This window comes from Spea bombifrons, chromosome 3 (genome assembly GCF_027358695.1).
Source record: "Spea bombifrons isolate aSpeBom1 chromosome 3, aSpeBom1.2.pri, whole genome shotgun sequence".
Lineage (NCBI taxonomy): Eukaryota > Metazoa > Chordata > Amphibia > Anura > Pelobatidae > Spea > Spea bombifrons.
This window is the reverse complement of record NC_071089.1, coordinates 97,067,772-97,082,469: the sequence shown is the minus strand read 5'-3', so window position 1 is coordinate 97,082,469 and position 14,698 is coordinate 97,067,772.

Below are 14,698 nucleotides of genomic sequence, written 5' to 3'. Positions count from 1 at the left end.
TGTTTCCCCATAATTTAAAGATTATATCCCTGAATATTATGTTTTTCCAGGTATCCATCCAGTTGCAGTTTAAACGTCTGTACAGACTCTGATAAAACTACCTCTGTAGGCAGAGAATTCCACATCCTTATTGTCCTTACTGTAAAAACCCCTTTCCTTTGCCTTAGACTTAATTTCCTTTCTTCCAGTCTAAATTCGTGACCATGTGTCCTATGCATAGTCCTGTTTATAAACAGATTTCCACACAATGGTTTGTATTGGCCCTGAATATATTTATATAACGTTATCATATCCCCTCTGAGGCGACGTTTTTCTAAACTAAACAGATTTAAATTAGTTAACCTTTCTTCATAACTATATTGCTCCATTCCTTTTATTAATTTTGTAGCCCGCCTCTGCACCCTTTCTAGTGCTATGATATCCTTCTTTAGAATAGGTGCCCAAAATTGCACAGCATATTCAAGGTGCGGCCTTACCATTGATTTATACAGAGGCAAAATTATATTTTTATCCCGCGAATTGATGCCCCTTTTTATACACGACAATACCTTACTGGCCTTAGCAACCGCAGACTGACACTGCACATTGTTGTCTAGTTTGTTGTCTATAACAATTCCCAAATCCTTCTCATTTGTTGTTATCCCTAATTCACTACCGTTTAGGGTGTAAGTTGTGCATTCCTTACAACGAAGTGCATAACTTTGCATTTATCTACATTAAATTTAATCTGCCATTTGTGTGCCCAGTCCCCCAGTCTATCTAGATCCCTCTGCAGCAAAGTAATATCCTGCTCACATTGTATTACTCTACAGAGTTTAGTGTCATCTGAAAACACAGAAACATGACTTTCAATGCTCATTGTAAGATCATTTATAAATACGTTGAATAAAATTAGGTCCCAGAACAGAACCCCGAGAGACACCACTTACCAGTTTTGTCCAGCTTGAAAAATTACCGTTTATGACAACTCTCTGTACTCTACCACTAAGCCAATGTTCTACCCAAGAATAAGAATTTCCATCTAGAACAATTTCTTTCAGTTTGAATACTAACCTATTGTGTGGAACCATGTCAAACATCTTGATTACATCCACTGTAACATCCAGTTGCAATGAAAGCTCTTCTTTTGTAAGAAGTTGCAGTCTACATCTACAGAGTCATCAAAATTACAGCCTAGGTAGTAAAATATCACCTGAAGTACAACACCAGTTGTAGCAGGATGTGGCCCACAACCTGAAACTAGCACTACCAACTTGTGGTAACTTGTGAGGCTTGAATGTAATGGTCTCTACTCAGCCTACTCTTTACCTTTAAGGTGTATTCAGGCCCAGACTGGCCATCTGGCACACTGGATAAATGTCTAGTGGGCAGCTGGCGGCACGTTGTGTAAACATAAAGGTTGGGGCTGTGCATATCCAGCTGTCTGCTGCACTTATGTCATCAGGTGGCCGCTGGCCTTAAAGTGCCAGTGCTGCCCCTACATCAAGGGTGCCCATGGATGCACCATGGGTGCCTGCTTCCCTACAATAAAAAAGTTTTATGGTTGCATAGAAAGACACCTCAGGTAATTATACGTCTATTGGGCTGATGGTTATCATATAGGCACACTAGCTGTCAAAGGTTCTCAGAAGAGAAAGGGCACCGAGAGCCAGAAATACAGTTTACCGATTGATGTCCCTGAGTAGAAAAATGAGAATAATTAATTTTCATCTTCTAATTTATGCTCATTATTACATTTTCTAGCAAATCAACATTCCTACAGTTCGCTAAGAATAATGCCATTTCTGTGCTGCTGCTGATGTATAAAAATAACTTCACAATTTTAAGGTTTTCAAAGTGCCATTTTGCATGACGGAGCAAGCAACAGTAATTATACACTCCAGTATGACTATTTTGCTTATAAATGACATTCATGCTTTTTTGTATTTTTTCATTTTTTTTAAAGAAAGAACTTAATGTGAAGCCTTTATGGAAAAATCGGTGGCTGATTGCTTAGAATTGTATGTCATTATTCTTTGATTCTGAAATTAGCTCTGAGCTTCACTGCCATGCTAAAATATACAAATGGTCTCCAAAGTTATTATTGGTTTAATATTTGGGGGGGGGACCTTTTTATTCTATCATGTGAGATGTGGAAAGTATATATTTTTCTAATAAAGCACTAAAGAATAGGTAGGAGTGAAAAGCTTGAGTTATATTTTTAATTGCCAACAATAAGAGTAAATTCACAATGCCAAGCACAGGGAGTCATCATCAATAAATCAATACCAGGATTTTTAACACTAAAAGGCATTCTGAAAAGGGTGCAAAAATAATCATTATTCTTTTTATGACCTAAATTCTGCTGCCTGTATTATGAGCAAAAAAAAAGTCAAACTCCTAAGACAATATTTATGCATTACAGCAAAATTTATATGACAAATACTAAGAAGTAATTTAAAGAATATGTCTAGTGTAAAATTCTAGAGATGGTACTTTTGTCTTTTTTAAGAGAGAACCAGTAATTGAGATAGATTACTGGGTAATAAATGATCCAGCTGTTTTAATACTGTATATCACATGCAAAAAAGTGTTATAGGGTTGTCCCTAAGCCCTCTAGCTCTCTAGATGACCCATGTCATTAGTGCCCCACTCTCTGCATACACTTGCTCGCTTCCATAAGTCATAACCTGGCAAAGATGCCCCAGCCTGCTCAGCAGCACCGTAGGTTATCTGTATGATAGAGGTGGCCTTATTTAGTTAAACATCATGGAAGCTGTAGTTTAATAAACGAAGGGCTATTAAGTTGATCTATTAAGTTGTGATTCTTTAATTATGAGTTTTCTAGATACATTCTAGTACAGTGAATATTTCCCCTTTATCTCTCCCTCTCCAACTTCTGACCCTGCTTTCTCCCCAGATAACTCTCTCCCATATTTTCCTCTCCTCACTTCACCTCTACTACCACATGTTCAGCATATCTACCTTGTCCTCTCCTACTGTCCTCTTACTTCTCTTTACCTTAATGTATCTCCCCTTCCCCTGCTGCACATTGCCCTCTCCTCACCTTATCTCACATAAGCTTGGAGAACTCCCAGAGAAGCACTGCCTTTCCAGTTCTCCGGGTCAATACCCAAATCCTCTGTGTCATGGGAACGGGGTCCTGACATGCCTCACTCCTCACCCTTTTCCCTTTAAATGGGGGTGTTTCCTGCAATGACAGCGGGAACACCCACTGACTCCAGTGGGAGCACCCTGGCATCAGCGGGACTGCCCACCGTCGTCAGTTGGACCGCCCACTGATGTCAGTGGGTAATCCTGTCTGCATCTCGCAAGGGCAGGCTCCAGATAGCCCGAGCCCACAAGTTCCCAGGTTTGCTCCAATACTCTTCTCTTTCCTCACCTTCCCCCTCAATATTCCTTATCAAAAGTATCCTCTAATCACATATTCCCTCTAACATCTAACCTCTTCTGACTGTACTTGATTATGTGGCTATGCCCCCATGCACAGAAGAGGGGCTGGAAAGGGAGGGTCAGATCAGAGGGCACTCAGAGGGGGCAAGAATGGGGAAATGTCAGACCAGAAGGGAGCAGGAGAGGGTGGATAAAAGCAGAGAGGGGTCAAAGGGGATGAGAAGGGACTGGTGAGAGCAGAGGGGAACTTGAGGAGGTTAAACTCAGAGCACAGGGGGCATGAGGGTCAAAACACATGTACACTTGCTTTTGTACACTTGCTTTGATTTACTTTTAGTTAATTTTCAAATATCTTTGATTGGCCAAGGTGACCTCCTAAAGACCTGTAAAATATCTCATTATAAGTAGATAACAACATCAAACTGTATTTATTTGTAATTTCTGTTATTTATTTGTATTTATTTGTTATTTAGTAACGTATATGTTTTATTTCACAACAATCACAAATGTGTCCACTGTTGCAAACATATGAAAAGTTTGTTCTATTTTTCAACGGCATCTTATTATATAATGAGATCTGTTACCAATTCTGATTGCAGCATCTTTAATTTCTTAAAATAATTATTATTTTTTTTTAATTTTCAATTAGAGCAGAGCCAATCAGCTGCCACTTTCGAGAGATAGTAACTATACACAATGGGAGATGTATCTTAATGGGTAGGAAAGGTACATTCCAGCCACCATATGCACATTAATAGTAATTGTTCACTTTAAATTTCAGTACTCCTTTGCCTCTTTTCCTGCCCACCAGCTCCAAGGCCAAGCACGTATCCTGCTTTCCACTGTACACGCATGGTATACCCACCACCATGCCTTGCACAAGAGTTCCAGGAGGGCCTAATCAGAACACTCCGCATGCATACACAGAAAGTCTTTCCATTGCTTTCAATGGTTGTGCTTTATTGCAGGGATTGGCTGTTTTAAGTAACCAAACCTGGTACGAAAAGCCAGACTGCTTACAAATACTTACAAAGTATTTTAATATTATTTTTTTTACTGGTGGGGCTGTATGGGGCACTAGAGTTCCCTTTAAGATAGCTGTCCTCATGGTATGCATATCAGATTTCTAAATCATATAATTGTGCTTTTTAACCTGAATACTTCATTACTTAGGTTTATTTAATGAAACAAACTGCAAAAAAATAAGACTCTACACACTAGGTCTCTCTTAAATCAGACCTCCCCATTGTAAACACATCTCAACAGTGATGTTTTTTTAACAAGATAAACTAGCATTACATACATAAGACAATAAAATATTAAAAATCATATAACATGGTAGCATGCAGGCACAACGAGTGAAATGAAGAACAAAAATGTTGTTTTACAAGGTAAGTCATATCTTTGTTCCAGGTACAGAATATTGAACATTTCAAGATCATGTAAACAGCAGTATACGTGGGCCACAATGGTGTTGTTATATAAGATCCGATACTCTGGATGATAACAGTAAAGGTTTGCCCATGGACACCATAGTTCACCCAACCACTGTGCCCCACACTATAAGCTTGGGAATAAGACTACTGTAGAAGGTGGTGTTTTTTTTTTATAATGCTTGTTTAAAGACGAGTCCTTAATTGCTATTTACACTTAGTGACTACGTTTACCCACTGTGCTTTTGCGCAAGTATCTTGTAATTGTTTTTCTTACATCAAGCTATAATATATAGTAGAGCAAAGTGGTGCCAATGCATCTTCAAATCAAAGGGTTAACATGAAGGCCTATTTCTCACACATGCATCTGTGAATATATTCACCATGCAAAATGTGTTGTATCTAATCATACGTATTTACTCTGTTTATCATTATGTCAGTAGACATGAAAAGTTTAGGTTTGACCTATCCAAAAAATTCACATACTACAAAGAAATGTAGGATAGAGCACCCTCTGCTTTCTTTATCCTACATAACACTTGTCTGCTAGTGATCTGCAGATACTTCATTTTCCAGAAGAAAGCATTTTTGTTGTACAGTTTGTTAACTGCTGCCTTGTGATGGCAGTAACCCATGTTATGTAGGGCACAGTCCTGACATCCTCAAAAGATCTCCCTGAAGGAAAAGAAATATCTACTCTGAAGTTTCCCAACTTCCCTGAACTGTATCTACAGACTCACTCCAGGAGGGGAGAATGCAGCTTTGAAAATAAAAACACCTTTGTTATTCCAAGTGTTGTAGATGAAGCAGAGATTGCAGATGGCCCTAAGGATGTTGCACCCTTCACCAAACACAGATGGGAGCTGGATTCTTTGAACTGCTCTAAAAATCTTTTACTAAGAAATGTAGTTGACTTATGAAAGTCTTTTTTATTATTCCATCCTGTCCTAAATCTTATGACTTTATAACACCAAAAGGTGGTATAGTTTGATGCTGTGACCCAATGTGGTATCACTATGTGAAACCTTTTTAACAGAAATTTTCTTTTGCAATAGACTGTGGGCTCTGTATGGGAAACATTTATTAGATACAATGGGCCATAGTTCGGAAGTTTAATCAGGAGGCATTCTGGGCCAGCATTCTTAATTTAGAGTTTTAACCAAAAAAAAAAAATCTTCTAGAATATTTCTGCTTACTGTTCCTGGTTTAGGACTTTGCAATCGATAGCCCAAATGTGTCCTTTAAAAATATGCCCTGTTACCTACTTTTATGTGTAGACAGAATACACAGCCATCACAATGCTTTTATCCAAGCAGACGTTGTCTTGCACTTCTCTGTTTACCGGAGAAAACACATTTATTATGTTCCAAAACGACTACCCCTGCTTTATAAGGCAAAATTTACTGTTGTATATGGCAAATTTCCTCCTATACCTTTACAAACAGAATGAGCCCTATGCAAACTATAACATAGGTGTCCCCCTCCTGCATATATGTGCTTGCCAAAATACGTAGAACATTCTTGGTGGTGCATTCTGCCATCTAAGCATCATCAGATTTGCCTATATAGTATGATTTACCCAGCGTGAAATGAACAGTAGACCGCTGATCACTAGCCAACATGACATCAAGGACAACAGCATATGACTACATTACAAAGAGTCCTCTGTGTTCCTTGAGGAGCAGCTACTACAGTGTGGTGGTAGTGTGAAGGACTGCAAACTTAATTGAGCCATTGTATAGGACAGGATGAGTTATAAAGTTGAAAAAAGCAGCATAAATTATGATGGGGATAACCTTATCCACACAGCAGCATCACAGGTGGAAATTAGCCCTGGTATCCATTTCCCTCTCTGTGGTCATTAGAGGCAGAGATAATAAGTGTACCAGGCACTACACTCAGGTTTTAGAAATATTTACCAGTTTTAATAAGTTTAATTTGTTTTTATGTGACCTTGTTCCTTCCAGCTCAACTTTCACAAAACCAAATAGAGGTGGTCAGCTTCTGGCAAATTATGCCTCTAATTTTGGGCTGGGCTTCATGTGCCTACTAAGCTATGAGCCTGCTGCTGCCAGCTCCCCAAGCCATAAGCCCAGAAATTGAAACTGACCTACAGTATCAACAATGTATATTAAAGGTCGTGAAAGCCCACAACAGAAAGCTACAGCCGTACATTGCACAGTGTAGTACTACCTACATTTAAAAGAAATGACTGGCTGGGTCATAACCTGGGAGATGGATTTGGCACATGTGCTTGTACACCATGGAGCGCGATATGAAAATGATCATAGATTGGTTTGTGGGAAGTGTATTTAAAGTTCAGCATGTCATATTACTCACTGTGTAACATATTTTGCTCAAACGGTATCTTATCTCCAATGCCAAACATGCAGAGACAAAATACTGCACCACCCTCATTAGTTCAAGTGGTGTCTGGGAACAAGCCCAAAACATTAAGGTGACACTAGAGAAGAGCTTTGTGAGGGAGGGAAGTGTTGCAGAAACAATGTGTTATTTTTTCATAATTTAGCCAGCATATCATATGTCATAGCAACGTTTAACAATCTATTTGCATATGTGGCAGATAGAGGTTATTTCAGTTTTTCTATACTTTTGCATTTTGTTTTTTACACTTATTTTCAGGTCCCTTTTCTAACACTGATAAAAAAAAAGTCCCAAGGCATTAGGAAACAACAGACTTAACCTCGCCAGGACATGCCTCTACGGCATGGAGGAATAATAAAAATGTGTAAGCTGATCAGTAAAGCTAGAGTTCTGCAAAGTGCTAAAAAATGGCATGCACCTTGAACTAAGCCGGTAAGAGGACAATATTGAGACATATTTGCAAAAACCTTTTCAGACATGTATATTTGATCAATATTATATGTATTGTCTACTTCATGTACTGTTGGAAGGCATGTATTGTTAGACGTTTAAATAATATTACAACATTTCAACCGAGCCTAGAGTTGAATGCTTCATAATGGATCATAAAGATGTTAAAAGAATATAACTTAATTTAAAGTCTACATGGTCTTTACATTATAAAGAGACTTTCATTGTACGTAGTGATATCAGAGAGCTGAAACTCTCCTGAAAACGCATACTTTAGTAGATAAATCCCAAAGAGCTTTTAAGGTGTTTGCCTAAAGGCCAGAACAGCCTGTACCTATTCTGTCTCTCATACATAGTTGACGAACCAAAAATGTATGGGGCGCAGGAATATATATAGGGAAGAAAAAATAACACAATATAGTGTAGATGATATGTGCAAAGTAAATAAAAAGTGATGTATTGCACTCACAAAAGAAAAAGGTGATTCTGACCCATCAGCATGGAGTAAGATAAATTCTTTAATTTTCTTCGTTTGAAATCTAAAAAACAAACTAAAATAGTGCAGTATCTTCAAGTCAAATATAAGTATGTCCAGAAAAATGCACTCACAATTGAATATGCACAAAAGTGCATATGCAGGCATTTTCACCAAAGGTAGAATACAATGAAGTCCAATTTTGATCCTTCTCTACGCATTTCGCCCCTTGGGCTTCTTCAGAATACCGATTGACTTACCGTTTGATCTCCTGAAGCTGACTACTGCATGTGTGCGGTCACACGAGAGACTGTCTGCCTGCCCCCTGCAGAGAAAGAGGGCTGGAGAGGGGAGATCTTTTGATCCCCAACTAGCGCCTCTGCTAGAGCCGCAGAGCAAGTGCCGTCTGGGGTGTTAGGCCGCATGCACAGGTCACACACCTCAAAGGACAGCCCTGATGGGCACATACGCTAGTACATGTATTGTAGCCTTCTTCTGCATTTACCCACATACGTATGCCTAGCTTAGTACTGGGAAATAAAATCTGGTTTTTCTACATGGATTATATACATTTTACAATGTGCATGTTTTTCACATTAGCAATTGCTGTGCATACCATGCATTTTCAGGCAATTTTTTCTCAAAATATAAAATCTTATTTACAGATGTTGGAACACAACTGGAAAATACTTCCATATAGAACTGCTAATATAAACCTTTATTTTGCCCCTTTACCACTAGTATGTTCTAAATTGTGTGTCAATTCACAGGGAAAGTGATTGGAAGAATGTTGCTATTCTCACGTCTGATTTTTCTGGGTTCTTGTGTCTAATGAGATTATTACCAAACATTTTTTTTTTTTTTTTGCTTAACCACAATTTACATCAAGCATATTTTAGAGGTCAGGGATGGTTTGCCCTTTTAGGGAAAACAGGTTCCCTGTTGTTCAGTTACTTGTCCATTTGCACTATGGAGGACTAACCAGCACGACCTCCATATTGTGTTGTACCAAATGCAGCATATGTCTTTCTGAGTGCCTTTTTTATGGTTGTGGAGGTAGGTGCTGCGGCTGCTGCCTTTGAGTCTGGCCCAGGGCAGCAACCACATATATATACCATTGGCAATCATGTCAGTATTCTATCATAATCCCTAAAAATCCTTACTCCCCCTATTTACATTAAACCTAATATTGGCTGAGAAAAGATTAGCGGAACTCTGCAGAGACTAAAGGTCTGTAGACTTTCTCATTTGGCTTTGAGTAATAGACATACATAGAGCAAACTGGGTGACGTTACTTGACAGTAATGTAACAGTAACAGTTTCTGAAACATATTTCTCCGGGTTAATATGTATGGACTTTTATCATGATGTTGCCTTTAAAAAACAAAATCACACAATGTCCTTATGAACTAGTCTCTAGATTGCACAATTAAAAAAAAATGAAAATGAACATATTTACTGAAAATCTAAAGACTTTGTTTCAGACATACTGGATTTTACAGTGTAATGTGCTTTGGGTGTAGAATGATTGTAATGTTTTGTAAATTTTTAACATTGCCCTTTATAAATGTTTCAAGGGCTATTTAAATGTGCAATATAATGTGCCCCAGTTCAGCCATTTGTAATGGGGATTTAACTGCCTTGTTTGTGAGATTTAACCAGGGAAACAGATTAGTGCCATCAAGTTCTAATACTTTCAAGTAGATCTAAACTTTCTTTGGCAAGGAGATAGGGTTTTATTGCAGTCAATGATATTCTGATGTGAACTAGGAAGACTTTTTACATGGGTTATTAGAGACATTTAACCTTTTGATGCATGCAACAAATATATGTAATGCACTTGCAGACTAATTGATACATTTACTGTATTCATCCATATTTTGATGACCTCTTAACAATATTCTGTGTGTTTTTATGTTGGTTCATCATTTAATACAGCGTTCTGGGGTTTTACCTAGATGACATATGGCAGGATTCAGCATACATTAAGTCATACCCTCAACGCTTTTGTTGACCAAACTGAGACATTAGACAACAAATAAAATTCATAATCTGTACATTTTCCTGATTCAGACCGTAATCAGTGGCTGGTCTTGTCTTTAACCCTTATACTACCTTTTTGCTAAAGCAAAGCTTCTCTATATCTAAAACTCTTACCTTCTAGTTTTAAATCATGACCTATTGGTCTAACCTTTTTCCTCCTTTGAAATAATCTTTACTCCTAGACTTTGTTAAATCCCTTTAAGTATTTAAATGTTTCTATGACATCTACTCTCTATCTTTCTTTACTCCAAGCTATAAATATTGAGCTTGCTTTTTGTGATGCTTTATTGCATTGCTGCTTATCTTTAAGTGCTCAGAAAAAATTACCCCAAGACCCAATCTTGTATTGTCATTGATGGAACAGTGCCCCCAATGTTATAGCCTGCCTTGTGATTTTTAAGCCCCAAGCATTATTTTACATTTATCAACATTAAACTGCAGCCGCCACACTCAGCCATTCTTCTAATTTACTTAAATCACTTTCCATTTAGCTTATTCTACCAGGAATGTCTAACCTGTTGCAGACCTTTATATCATCTGCAAAAAAAGACATACTTTACTATTTAGACCTTTTGTAATATAAAAAAATATATACAATTATGGGTCCGAAACTGATCCCTGAGACACCCAACTGGTAACTGAGTGACAGCATTCTATCTCCTGTCACTCAACCATTGTGTTATCTATTCAGCCATTTTAACATCCAGAACCAAACACTGCAATTTATTTATGAGTCTTCTATGGGGCAGTGTCAAACACCTTACTGAACTCTAGGTTGGTAGATAGGCTACTGCTAGATACAGATCTACTGTTCCTACCTGGTCTATTTTGTTAGTCACCCAGTCAAAAAGTTTATGTTAGTATGACAAGAACACCCTGCAGTAAACCCATACTGCATCTGATCTTGCAAACCATTTGCATCCAGGTATTTAATAATATTTAGGTAGTCAGCTAGATCTTTATCCTCCTTTATAAAATTCCTTTGTTTGTCTTTGTTCTAATTATTCTTTATTTATTTTTACAAACGTTGTATCCACTTTTTTTGTTAACCTGTCATGTTTCTCCTCTGTGTGTGTTTTGGTGCATTTAGTAATGGGTTTTTGCTTCCTTTAGCTTATCTTATGATTTGTTCTCATTTTCTTCATTTTGTATCTGCGTATAGTTCCTAAACACTACCTTCTTTGCCTTTATTATATGCGCTACATCTGCAAAACACCATAGTGGTCACCTGTTTCTCTAAATCTTAGGGTGTTTGACTAGGGTCAGGGAAGGCAGGGTCAAAGGTTGGCGCATCAGGGCAGGAAGTAGCTGGATCGATTAAGTGACCACCTTCCCACCTTACTAGAAAAGCCATCTTGAGGTGCTCAGCTGCAGAACATTGCACAAAAGCCACATGGGAAATGTGTAACAGTACAGGCTACCATTCATTTTACAGTTTCCAGGGGATGGTCAGTGAAGATCAGAGCATCTCTTCAACTGACTCATGATCCAAATTGTGTCCCTGCATGGCTGCAAACTACAGGTGTGTAATGAACTTACCACATTGTTAATACTGATGTCCACAGGATATTTATAACCTGGAGACATCTCATTCTCTGGTTAACACATGGTTACACTAGATAAAATATATTTCATATTCTATTAATAAACACAATGGGTACACACCTGACAACATCCATAGTCTATATCAAGAAAACAGATGACAAATGGATACGTCTTGGACTATACACAAGAAACAGTGAACTTTTTTAAACAGTTACCACAAATTAGCTAATAAAAAGCTGGGTAAGGAATCACCCATAAGCAAAACATGCATTTATCCGTGGGGGCTATCAAACGTTTATCCCAGTGGAGTTTGCTCCAATTGTAGTAGTTTGCCCAACAATTGCTCCTCTTTTGCCTTGCTAAATATTGTTCTATGCGTGGAAAATGATTACTATTCCAACAAAAACTACAGTATCACATCATTCTGCTTCCACAAGTTGTTATCTATGAATTACATTCCTAAAATGAACAGCAGTACACATTAATTTTGTGTTGCGATTCAACATATAATTTGCATGACCCTCGTGCAGGTGGATCATTTTCAGTATATATCATAAGGATCTCAGTAGAACAAATATTTTACAGTATCTTTTATCTACTTATGTTAGAAGAATTATGCGTGTGTTTTGGAAAACCCAACGGAATACTGACTTAATCTATTACAGAGAGGCACAATTTTCTGTAGTTTAATTTGCTAAGTTAATGAACCTAGTAAATTTACTTTGATGTCTTCACAAGCTAATATGTTAGATCTAATTTATTTGGCAAAAAAAAACCAGACAAATTTGTTTCTTAATTGAGTTTGTTGTGAAGCACATAAAAGTATGCATTGTTATATAAACTATGAATTGTAATTTACATTTATGAAATTATTAGTAGGCCAGCCTTGCATCCTATTTTCTGGACAATTTAGATGCCACTACTGCTGATTACTCATTAAACAGTCTAAAAAGACATCAATTGTAACTTACAGACAGAAATGAAAAATAAAACTAGATATTCTAAATCATGGCATTGTCATATGAATTGTGTTGTGTGGCATTTTAGGATTCCATGGAAAATATTCTAAAATTGTTTTGAATTTTCAAGTAACTTTTCTTTTTCTTTCTAAATTGCCCCACAAGCAATCTATAATCTAATTAGAATGAGGACTTAGATGTGGAGTGGGAATGCCTCTTTATCTTTGATAGAATAGTGTGTAGTCACTTGATATAAAATCCTAAATCAAAAGTCATCGAAGGGACAGTGTAATATCCCATACAACCCCATTTACTATGCAATATGTACCTGGAGGGGAGGGAAAAAATGAAAGTAGGAAATTTGTTTGGTCCAACACATTCCCTGCAAACATTGAAGATTTGGGAAGGGAAAAGGGGCAAATAGATGATTCTGCGGAATCCTTCCATGAATTTGCAATCTAGACAGGATGGTAATTTAAAGTGAATATGAAGGCTGGCGCATTATTTTAAAATATAGTAGTGTAGTTCTTTCTCAACATAAAAAAATCATGCATACATTGTGCTGACTATACATTCTGGTTAGTGTATGAATAAAATGTTACTAAATATCTATAACATATCCATTAACAAATACTGAAGGGCTAACCATGATAGCTATAACATTAATAAGGTAAAGACTGACATTAGTTGCATAGACAGAGCTGTTACTGTATATGTAACACTAAGATGTTGGAAAGCTACAAATCCTGAATCATGCAATCTCCATATCCATCAGGGTAGCCTTTCTTTTAGTTTTTAACAAACTTACTGATAACAAACAATATTTAATCATTCACAGAGCCATAGCTTAGGGTAAGTAAAGTGGATTTTGGCTGCCATCAGAAGTTTACCAAAAACAGAACCGAACAATGTCTCAACTTTTGAGGTATCCAAATATCAAACCCACATTAGATTTACCCAATATCCTATAGTTAAATACCATAAGTAATAAACTCTGACAAAATTAAAACCCACATTTAGGAACACTACACATAAGATTTAGGAATGAGCTTACTGTTTTCTATTGGTTTTTGTGATCCAGCTAAAAATACAGCCATTTGGACACCTGATTCTTTACTGCTTCTCCTTGACATCTATTAAAGCTTCACGTTCTTTTTAGGAAAGAGTTTATCACTAAAAAGTTTTTTATTTACTTGACATCAAGACTGCCATATATGCGGACGGCAAACTGTGTCAGGTGCTCTTAATTAGGATTTTCTGCAATGCGCATTCATATATTTACTTTCATCTATGATTATTCATGTCATGTAAAACACTAACATTCTTTCATAATTTATCGTCTGTTAGTATGATAAGCAAATCATTCTTAAGAGATTAGCTATTAGAAAGTAATCATCTCTGGAAAAGAGTTTAATGTCACCAAGTATGATCCCATCTTAAGTTATAAAGATCTTTTTTTACGTATAAAGGCTGCTATATACAGGCTGTTCAATAAACTGCTGTTGTAAGGTCAACAGTCCTAGCATTAAAATCAATTTGTTTGCTTGAATTGTACATAAATTCAAAGAAGCATGAAGTATAAACAGAATACATGATTTCTTGGATGTGCTCCAATATAATTATAACTCCTCACCCTTGTGACTCTCTATGTGTGTAGCTTTAAGCTATTTGTGTGCCCTCTGATAGCAGTATTTTTGTGTGAGTCGGCAACTGATTGAAATGCAAAACCCCACAAACCTGGAAGGGGTTTTAACCAGTGTAAGAAATCATAAAAGTAGTAAAACATAATAACTGACTATGTAGCATCTTGGAACAGTAAATTCCTAGTTGTATATCCATTTTTTTTCAACTCCATATTCACATGAAAATCAACATTTTAAAAAACAATGATATAAAATATATAAAAAAAAAATAAGTTAATCGGATTTATTTCCAAGCATCTCATAAACCGGCAAGCATTAGGCAGCTGTAAAGTGTAAGTATGTATGTTGCGTACTGTAATTTGCAAGATTTAA